The 11396-nt window shown below is 33.1% G+C and overlaps 1 long non-coding RNA gene across 3 annotated transcripts; it reads left to right on the top strand.

Moving 5' to 3' along the window:
* Nucleotides 1-7732: 7732 nt before the first annotated feature.
* On the top strand, nucleotides 7733-11190 carry LOC132606832 (uncharacterized). 3 transcript variants are annotated; one of them, XR_009570087.1, is made up of 6 exons: nucleotides 7733-7989; nucleotides 8167-8218; nucleotides 8504-8594; nucleotides 8694-8768; nucleotides 9039-9242; nucleotides 10626-11190. It is a non-coding gene; the product is annotated as an uncharacterized LOC132606832 (long non-coding RNA). The 3 variants fall into 3 exon arrangements; XR_009570088.1 differs by lacking the exon at nucleotides 8504-8594 and having other exon boundaries at nucleotides 7735-7989; nucleotides 9039-9226; XR_009570086.1 differs by lacking the exon at nucleotides 8504-8594 and having other exon boundaries at nucleotides 7736-7989.
* The last annotated feature ends 206 nt before the right edge of the window (nucleotides 11191-11396 follow it).

Genomic DNA, 11396 nt, shown 5'->3' with positions numbered 1-11396 from the left:
GGCAATGCATGTTGCATTATCTTCATATAAGATTGTGGGTATTTTATCACATTTCAAACCACACTTTTCTCGAATGAGATGTATCATTGACCTCAGCCACACAACTTCACGGCTCGCTTCATGAATAGCTATTATCTCAGCATGATTTGATGAGGTAGCCACAATAGACTGCTTTGTAGATCGCCAAGATATGGCAGCACCCCCACAAATAAATACATAGCCTGTTTGAGATCTAGCTTTGTGTGGGTCAGATAAATACCCTGCATCGGCATAACCAACAAGATCGGGACTGCAATTGCTAGAATAAAATAAGCCCAAATCGATAGTCCCCTTTAGATACCTCAATATGTGCTTAATTCCGTTCCAGTGTCTCCTTGTAGGAGCACAACTATGTCTCGCTAACACATTAACTGAAAATGCTATGTCAGGCCTTGTGGTATTGGCAAGAGCCAATTGCACTAAGATATGGTACTTCTAGACCAAGAATTTCTTCATTCTTTTCTTGAGATCGGAACGAATCTTTATTCGCATCAAGTAATCGAACAACCATCGGAGTACTTAATAGATGTGCTTCATCCATATAAAATCATTTCAACACTTTCTCTGTATAGGCAGATTGATGGATAAAAATGCCATTTGTCAAATGTTCAATTTGCAAACCAAGGCATAATTTTGTCTTTCCAAGATCTTTCATCTCAAATTCCTTCTTTAAATAATCAATTGCCTTTTTGAACTCTGCAGGAGTTCTAATAAGGTTTATGTCGTCAACATATACAGCAAGTACAACAAACTCCGATATTACTTTCTTTATAAAAACACATGGGAAAATTGCATCATTTGTATAGCCTTCTTTTAACAAATATTCACTAAGGCGGTTATACCACATGCGCCCGGATTGGTTCAAACCATTAATAAATGACGTGCCTCGTTAAAACCTTATTAGGAAAAAACCCCGTGGGAAAAAGTCATAATGAAGGAAAGAGTACACATACCTAGTAATACGCTTTGAGAGCTGCCTCATTAAAAACCTTGCCAGGAAAACCCAAATAGGACAAAACCTTGGTCAAGGGAAAAAGGGTACAGTGCGTATTTGCTCCCCCTGATTAAAGCATCACATAATTCTTGACGATGATGTAACAAATCTTGTATACCAACTTATCATATCTTGAGATTGACAGAGCTTTTATCAGATCTGTCAAATGATCATTTGACGAACTGGTTGATGATCTGCATCTTCCTTTCTCAGATAGAGTTGCATCATCGCCGTATAATATTGTTGCAATCAGGGCAAGTACATCATGACTTGCTTCATAATCTGTTGTTGTCTTTCTATGATTTGACTGTCATGACAATAATCCTTTATGGAAATAGATAACACATCTGGATTGAATTCTTATGTCGATCAGATGAATGTCCTGTATGTCCAAAACACTTGACAGTATTGGTTAGGAAAAATACATTCATGTCAGGGCTTTCATTTGCAATATGTAATTGATCTATTTCAATAATTCCATGTTGGAGTAAATTATATCATGCCTGTAGTTATAGCAAGATATATAAATGCATCAACTGCACAAATATATGGTACTTCAGGACCATTTCAATTTTCTCATTTCAACAGATATAATCAAGTGCTTTTGGAAACTCTTCAAGAGCTCCAATAATATTCAAGTCATCAACTTGCATAATAATATGAAAGGTTCTGATTATCATATAGAGACAAGGGTAAACATGATCTTATTTGTACCCTTCGTCAATAAATATTCATTAAGGCGATTTCAGTACATCAGCCTTGATTCATTTAATCCATTTAAGGATTTTAAACAAGTTTCCCAAGAATTTGTATATGCTTCAGGAATTTTGAATCCTTTAGAAATTTTCATATAAATTTTGTCAAGTAAGCCATATAGGCTGTGACAACTTCCATCATTATAAATAATGTGACATTTTCGGATGTTTGGACTGCTGGCCCAATAAACATTACGTTTACCAAGATGCATCATTTTACTTGGTAATTATTTCCACATCAACATGCTTTAAGAGACGTAGAAATCAAATCCTCACAACCTTATACAATATTGCGCGCTATATTGTATCAAAATATTGTCGACAAGATATCATGTTGTATCGGTTCGCAATTCGACATAACTTACTGAGATCTCATCACTTCATTATTTTCAGGTACCTGAACCTCGCATAAGGTTTCATGAAGTGTTATGTCGTCGGCTCTTCAAGAGCACTTTGCCTCCTTATTATGATCATTTGCTCCTCCCTTTTTTTTTCAAGGATTATTATATTTGGAACTGATTGGTCTACCATGCTCCATGCATGTTGTAGACTCTATCCTTCAGGGACATTAGGAGCATTTTGCAGATGAAATATGAAATAGTTGGGTCAGCAAATGCTTCCAGCATTTGACTTGAATTATCTGAGGATCATACTGATGATAATTCACAACATATTTCTTAGCTGCTTATTCTCTCCCCCTTATTTTAGTGACATATGTCCCCATTTTCTTTGGGAAAATCCATCTGTGTGCATCATGGTATATCCATTAATCATGTACCGCACATCAAATGCTAAAAGATGGAAATATCTAGTTCCTGACCCTGAACCAAATATGAGGGGAGAATTTATCAAAATTTATTGATCTGAAGCATACAAGTGCTGTTGTATGCAATATAGACCAACATTTGAAACTCTGTTCTCATAAGCAATGGTTTGGCTGTATTATGGAGGCATCTAATGCCAAACAAACTTAGATATAAACCAACATTATCAAGATGATTGTCTTGATTACATATTCTGAAAATTGTGCTTCCAACTCAATCATTTTGAGCAAGCAACTTCGTAAATGTCAAACTGCCAGTTGACAATAAACATACATGTGACCGTCTCATAGATGCATCTATTTAAGACATCACATTGCAGGTGAAGGGGCCCACATTCACCTTTTATAATTTTCAGAATTTTGGGGATTCAGTCCCAACATTAGCTGGTGTAACCAACTTATCATGAGAACAAGCAACACAAACAAATTCTTGAAGAATCTTCTAGTTCTTCAATATGTTTTTAATACTCAATTAGCACATCAGATTTAAATCAGTGTTTTAAAAGGCGGGGGCGTAAGGCGGGGCATTTTACATACGCCTCGACGAGGCGTAAGCCTCGAGGCACTGGGCGTAAGCCCCATGGGTATTTAATTTTTAATATTTCTTAAAATAATATAATTACAATAAATATTTTTAAATAGGTAAAATTACATAAAAAAATAAAATAAAACTGTAAATAAATGATATATATATATATCTGTGTGTGTGTGTGCGCGCGCGCGCGCGCGCTTGATCCTCACAAAAAAATGATCAAAGCAATCTATTATACACAGCTTATAACTTGTAATTATATATAACATAATTTTACAAGTATAAACAATACAATGAAATAAGAGCTATTATAAAATGCAAATCAATTCTAACATTTTAACTTTCAAACACGGAAAAAAACATAGTTTCTTAAAACACTATTACTATCATATTATTCATTTTATCTCCCTATAAGCAAATAATCAATAAAATTTATCAATATTACAATTAAAACATAACTTCTTCATGAACAAAAAATAAAATTATATGATAATTCTGATACATAGGACTTATGACCAATGACAAGTGAAAATGTACAATTCCGCTATGTGTTTTTTTTTTAAATTACGTGATATTCACCCTCACGACGTTCTCAAATAGTAAGACTTGTTATATGAGTTACACCCAATCTTCTATTTCTATAGATGAAAAACTATTAAGTATCATTATTTTGTTGAACAATTATGAGGGTGAATGATTTTAATTAAGGAATTTAAAATATAATTTGTGTAAGAACTGTTAGGCGAGCCCTGGGCGTTGGGCGTTAGGCGTGTTTAGGGCGTACGGTTGGGCGCTTAGGGCGTAAGCCTCATAGGAACTAAGCCCTGCACGTTAGCTCCAGAGCGTTTTGCCACTGCCCTGCCCCGAGGCGAGCCCCGGGACTAGTCCTGACACTTCCTTTTAAAACAATGATTTAAATCAGGACGATCAAAATGGTCTTGTCAACTGATAAAATTATCTGTACCCGTAGACTTCAAGTTTACTATGACGAGTGTTATTTCTTTTAATAAACTTCTGGTTTACTATTGCATGAAATTGTATATCAATAAACTTCTGGTTTATCGTGGTATATGATCTCATCATGTTTGGGTAACATTTCACTTGTGTATTTCTTACCCATTGTAACTTGAAGATATTTAATATTCCGATCATTTGTAGTCTCAATATGATAATCATTTTTATTGTTAGTAAACTTCAGGTCTACTACAGTGTTCCGATCGTACCAATTACGATCTACGATGAATGGTATTATCATATATAACATCTTCAAGAGACTTCAATTTATTTATCATAATCAGATATTATTTGGACATTGCTAGTGTCATGATACTTCTAAATAAATAATTAGCTCTTCTGGAGCCTTTGATCATTAATTTCTATTACCAAATATTTCTTAAATACTTTTGGTACCATGAAAGCAAATTTCGACACTACTGGTGTCACGAAATAAACATTGAATTCTAAACTTCAATATTTCAAACATCTCCTTCAGGGAGATTCATCATTAACTGAGTATTTTGTATCTAAGCTCAAATAAATAATAATCAAATCCTTCATAAAGAGATACATTAATTGTTATTTCCTTCAAGGAAATCCATAACAACTAACCATAATGTATTAATGTGATTACAGGAGAAAGCATTCTACTCTGCTTCCTTTTTCCTTAGAATGATGCTTTAATATGTTTCGACGTACGACAGGTACGTGTAGCAATGTCTGAATTTTATACCACAAAAATATAACGTCTACATTCCTTGTATTTTATCCCTCCAGGAGATAAGTTGTGGTATTTGTTCATTCACTTCGGGGAATGAAACCTGATTATTTAAATGTGCTTGAAATACGACGCTCATCAATAGCTCGTTATTTTGCTCAAACACAAGAAGACATTGCTTCAGAGTATTTCTCAGATATTTTGGTAATTCTTTCTGCTTCAGGAGTAAAGTTTCAGAGTTTTACTGCTTCGGGAGTAAAGTTTCAAGTTTTACCACTTCGGGAGTAAAGTTTAAAGGTTGACTAATTCAGGAGTAAATTTCTGAATTCTACTACTTCGGGAGTAGATTTCAGAGTTGTACTATTTCAGGAGTAGAATTAAAAGCCTTACTACCTCAGGAGTAAAATACATAGGCTTACTACTTCTGGAGTAGAATTCAAAGTTTGCTACTCGTGGAGCAAAATTATGAGTTTAGTACTTCGGGAGAAAAGCATATAATATTCAGAATATTTCTTCTCAATTATTCTACCTCTTCTGGAGATGGATCATGATATTTTCACAATCAAATGCACGTTTATATTTATAAGCTTTACTACATATTATCACATTCACTTCAGGGAATGGATCTATATTTATAGCTTATATCAAAAGTTCTCATTCTTCAAAAATGGAACACAATCATCTGAACGTGCAGGCCTTAAGCATATCAAATTGTGATAGCTTAAAATTTCTTTTAAGATATTGTTACTTCAGGAGCAAATCGAGACATACATACAATTTATAGAATCTTTCTCTAACATATCTTCACTTGTTGCCAGTACAAGCCTATGAAAATATTATCACTTCTAGTGATTAATGAAGACATGATATTACCACATCTGATGGTTGTACACATGATAACATCACTTTTGATCGTGATGTTAATAGCATAATATTTCTTGATGTCTTATCACGTATTGCTCTTCAGGAGCAATTAATGCTTTTGAAATTTTAATAGCGTGAAAGAGATTAAGACAACATACAAATCAAAATTCATAAATTGTTAAAGAATCATACATGTAGACAGCAGATTGCCAACGAATCTTATATGCATATGCATATGCATATGTTAGTATCTTTTTCTTTAAATGGCAGGAGCATAGCAAATCATGACTTGTGATATCTTCTGGCATTATTTTTGTTCTCCGTAGCATTGTAACACTTTGATCTTTTCAAAATAGGTGCTCAAGGTAGAGTCTCGTGTTGATAACGTGTTATAAAACTATATAATTGAAAATAAACAAGAGAAGCAAACTAATAACTTTGTAGAAAGAAGGGAGAGATTGTATTTCACTTCTTGTTGATATCCCTTCACAAATTGAGAACTTAACCATCTATTTATAGAGATGGTAAATCTCTTGATGAAGTCATCAATGACAACACCAAGAGTTAAAATCAAACTTGTGTTGCTTCAATTTCTTCATTTCATACATGCCACTAAATGTACATGTACCTATTCTTATTTAGGACATGTGGAAAACTTGGGCTACATGAACATTCATATATATATATATATATATATATTTTATAACATTATGTTTATAGTAGTATTCGTTAATGAGGTTTAAATTACATGTTAAGAACTTAGACACAGAGATAGTTGGGCTGAAAGAACAAAATGTAAGGTTTACTTTTTTCTCCATGAAATGTTATCGTTGTAAGTTATATTGGACATATATATGTTGCACATTGATGGTATCTAGGTAGGTGCTTGGACATGCGATTTAAAACCATGCTTTGAAATCATAAGATGAAATCAGCGTTTGGACATGCATTTCATCTCATGATTTTAACATTTTTAAATATAAAACTTGATCCATAAGTTTACATTTTATAAAAAAAATAATCCATAAATTGATAGATATTTTTAACAATTACTCCCACCAACCATTTACCAACCTTTATTTATGTTTACCATGTGGGAAGATTATATTAAAGAGTAGTTACATTACTATTCATGTTAAATTTTCTTTTTTATTGAACTAAAGTTTGGTCAATTGATGTTATATTTTTTAGAAATGTCTTCTAGTTGCGTATTAATTTTGTTATGAAATATAACTTGATCATTTGGTAAGATTGTATAAGAATTGAGAATATTTTGATAGTTTTGACAACTTGTGAGGTTTTTATGTCTATAAGAAAAAATATAACTTAAAAAATTTAAATAGCATATCCAAACATGATTTCAAATCATGATTTCATCTCATAATATCAAGCCATGTCCAAACGGCTCCTAGATCTCACCTTGAATTTGAAAGGAAAAAAATATGTCATTTAACAAGACACGTAGGTGCCGTTTGGCCATAAATACCAAAAATAAATTCACTTTTTTTTGGAATTTTCGAAGTTGGAGTTGTGTTTGGCCATAGTTTTTGAAATTGTAGTTTTTGGTGAAATGTAATTGTAAAAAAGTGAAAAAAAGTGATTTTTTTTTAAAAATAAGTTTTTTGAGTTTTTGATATTCCGGAATACAACTTCAAATTGTATTCGAAATATTTATGGCCAAACGCCCAAAAGTGAAAAAAATGAAAAACAAATCAGAAAAAAATGAATAATTTTTATGGCCAAATGACACCGTAATATTGTATTCACAAAGAATAGAGCTTAAAATAAATACTACTTATTACTATGTTTTCATGATTTTTTCTAGTAAAACAGATAGACGACATCGTCCCAATAAAAGTAGAAAAGAAATGAAAAAGACAAAACTAGCTATCTTATTTCTTTTTGGACGACCAAGGGCACTTCCGTAATTGTAACTGTGATAAGACCCACTGATAATGGTACACCTGTGGGCCTTTTAAGTCATCACGTGGTATTGCCAAAATTGCTTCTTTCCTCTCTCATTTGACTCACTCTTACAGGGGTAAAATGGTAACTTGAATACTAGATATTTGTTTCCAAACACACTCCAAGATTCTAGAACGATCTGCCATGTGAAACCATCACCAAAACTCCGGCAATAGCTATCCGAAATCAAACCATCGCCTCCTCTGTTTCCCACCGAAGCTCTATCAGAAAAACCCAGCAACTAATTCATCGTTGATGCCGCCGTGAATCACCACTGACCACCACCAAAATTCATCGTTGAAGGTTTGTCCGTTTTGCTTCAATTTTAATTCTCCTACTCTTTCGCATAATTTTTTGCTATATTTTTAACATGCATGTCAATAACTCTATCTGATCTGCACATCCATATTTGGTGCATGTAATTGTATAGTATTTTGGGTTACTGATCGTTGATGTATGGTGAAATTTTAAATTATGTAGGCTAATGAGCCCAAGGTGTTCGGTGATATGCCTGAGACAACTAAATTATTTGGTAAGAATTCTTTTGTTTCTCTTTAGAACTGCCTTCAACAATTGCAAAGTTGTACACTCCTGTGAATTGGATTTTTTTTATAAGATTATATACATATCAGTGTTTAAAAAGGCAGGGCGTAAGGCGAGACGTTTTACATATGCCACGGCGGGGCGTAAGCCCCATGGGTATCTTAGAAATAAACCTCTAGGTGCACATTTCGATTCTTCTACGTCATATAGTTCTTGCTGGATTTGGTTGGGTAAAAAGAAATTTTGAAAGTGAATTAGATCTTTTCCTATGTAGGGTGAATTTGGCACAGTATAAGCAAAATTCAAAAGTTAATTAAGAAGACGAGGAACCAAAATACCTACGTTGGCTACCCTTTTTTTCCTCGGTATGCGTTTCTTTTGCGTGGTTGCGATACAACTTGTGAAGAATTCTTGTGTTTTTTTTGTTTTTAGTTTATTTACCTTGTGTCATGTTTGATTTACAGCATTACTGAGGTAACAACATGCTGGTTTCAAGGGTGCTGACAAAAGTGTTGCTTGTTCTCCGTCTGCCGAAGTTGGTTAGTCCTTTTGACAATTTTACGCTCTCTCCATCTTTGATTTTCTTATTGATGAGTTCGTGTCAGTGTTTTCCATTCTGTAATTTCATTATTCTTTGTTTTTATCTCTTTACCGTATTAATTCTTAACTGATGTCAATCATTTTAAACTCGATTTCTTTCATCTACATTGCTTGATTTGGGTAAGTTGTACTGGGTTTTAGTTATTCTTGTTAGTGTGTTAGTAATATTTATTTTCCAATGTTAATCAGTTAGCATTATATATAAACAGAATGGAAGAAATTGTATGGAATCAGAGGAGAATTTAGAGCACCAGTGCAAATACTGGCCCTAATCGAGAAAGAATAACTAAGAAAAGCGGGGAACCAAAAAACATGAAGGGTGGCCTTCTTTCCTCTTATCCATAGGGGAATCAAGACAAATGCTATGACATCAGATTACCACCATTTTGCCCTTTAGGTACCATGAAAATAAGGTGATAAAATTTATTTTTTGAGCTTACTTTTATATCCCTTGTTTATATTAAAAAATTGGATAAATTTGAAGAATCGTGGGAAGAATATTATTGAGCATTCAAATTGCTCTTGATTCACTGGTGCCTCATCTTCTTGGATGATTAAAAGATGTTCTACTGTATGCATTTAAATTTAAACCTTAGCATCTTTATGCATTTATCATTCTTTTATGAAGTTTGTGTTTATTAATCTTTTTTAAGAGAGTTAAAGGTGGACTTCTTTTCCTTATTGAGATGTTTCTATAAAAGACCATGAAGGAGGAAGGTGCTTATGGCTAAAATTTTTGTAAGAAGACTTGAAAAGTCGACATTCCCTATACATAGAGTAATCTATTCTCTTTCTAATTAAGGTGATAGTTATACACAAACACTAATGTCATCAATTTAATTTATATGGTTCGTGTATCTTTTTCGAGGAGCTAAATTTTTTGAAAGCCTTTAATATTCGATAACTATTGTAACTTCTACGGCTCTACTTTTGAGACTTCAAGTTCGATGAAAGTGTACAGGAACTACAGTGTCTTTTAATTTGTAGCACCAAAATGATAGATTTTATAAGTGATTTGATAATGGTCGGGGTTGTTAAAGGTAATATAGTTTTCATAACTGTTTGGTTGAGTTATCATGCTATAACAGAGATATTGCCAATAAAAAAAAAAAACATTACCAATATGTTAATGCATAGAGATTAAGATGATTCTTATTGGATAGGTTAGAGATTAAAAGAATTAAGTAAACAAAAAGAAGAAGAAAGGGATAACTGGTTGATACAAAATTTGTTTCATCAACCAAATCCTGCTGAAGAAACTTGAGGATTAAGAGCCCGTTTGGATTGGCTTAAGCTATTTTCAGTTTTTTTGAGTGTTTGGCTGGTCAGCTTATAAGCCATTTTGTGCTTAAAATAAAGTCCAAAAAAATAATTGGGCCCATTTGTCTTAGCTTAACTAAAGCGGCTTATAAGCTGTTTTCAGCTTATCATCCAAACAGGCTCTAATATTCCTTTGTGGTAATATTTGTAGCTTGATATTCTGAAACTCTGGTAATGCACAAACAACAATGAGCTGCCTCTTAATGAATAAGTACTCCAACTCAAAGCTATTTTCATATGAGAATTCCAATTTTTAAAGATATTGCATCTTCTGTGAACAGAAGAAATGACTACATCGTACAAATTCTTCTATCACCTTGACCATGAGGGAACTGTGGAACTACTAAACATTTTGTATGGTCTCCGCCAATAGTTGTTCACTGTCTAGCAATACTGGAAATGGTTTCAGTTAATTACTTTTTTGAGCTTCTGAAGTTATGAATGGTATATGTTACTTACGATGTCGTTTCTTTCAGGGGAAATGTGATATAGATGCAGCTTTTCAAGAGTAATATGCCTTATTGTGTCGAGGTAATTTGGTTGGCAAAACCTTTCTATTTTATGCCTTTTAGGGTTAATGGAGTCCAAATGGAATAACAAGAACTATTGACGAAAAAAGAGAATACTTTAGTTGTCCCAAAGGGAGTACAAGGCATGTACGCCAGATACTTTCTTGCTACATCAGTTAATTCTCTCTATGAGATCTTATTAAATGTATTGTGAAGGGTTCTTAGAGGCCAAAATAGTTGTCAAACTCGTCAGGGAGGATTCCAAATTTTTATGTGGGCATACGTAATTGGTGTATATTTTACTACTATATATAAGGGAGGATTCCAAATTTTTATAGTCCTCAAGGATTTTAATCCAATGGTGTTCCTACACATGGCTTTGTTTTGTCTTTTCCTTGCCTATTATCAATTTTTTGGACTCATTCTTTATCTTAAGTAAATTTTTATGTGGGCATATGTAATTGGTGTATATTGAATTGTAATAACTTTTTGTGAATCTCTTCTTGCTCTTTACTTCCTTCGGTTCATATTATATGGTATTCTTAGCTTTTATATTTAATTTGAATAATTTTTTTTATATAATTGAGAAGGTATTAATAGGATTTTATACATAAATTTCCATTATTTAGATAAGTAATTTTTACATAACCAAAAAATTGTAACTATATATAAGGGAGGATGCATTCTGTAGTTCTCACAAGAATTTTAACCCTATAGTGTTGCTACACGTGGTTTTGT

This window comes from Lycium barbarum, chromosome 8 (assembly GCF_019175385.1).
Source record: "Lycium barbarum isolate Lr01 chromosome 8, ASM1917538v2, whole genome shotgun sequence".
NCBI lineage: Eukaryota > Viridiplantae > Streptophyta > Magnoliopsida > Solanales > Solanaceae > Lycium > Lycium barbarum.
Note: the sequence above shows the minus strand (reverse complement) of the source record. Positions and strands in the feature narration are given on the sequence as shown.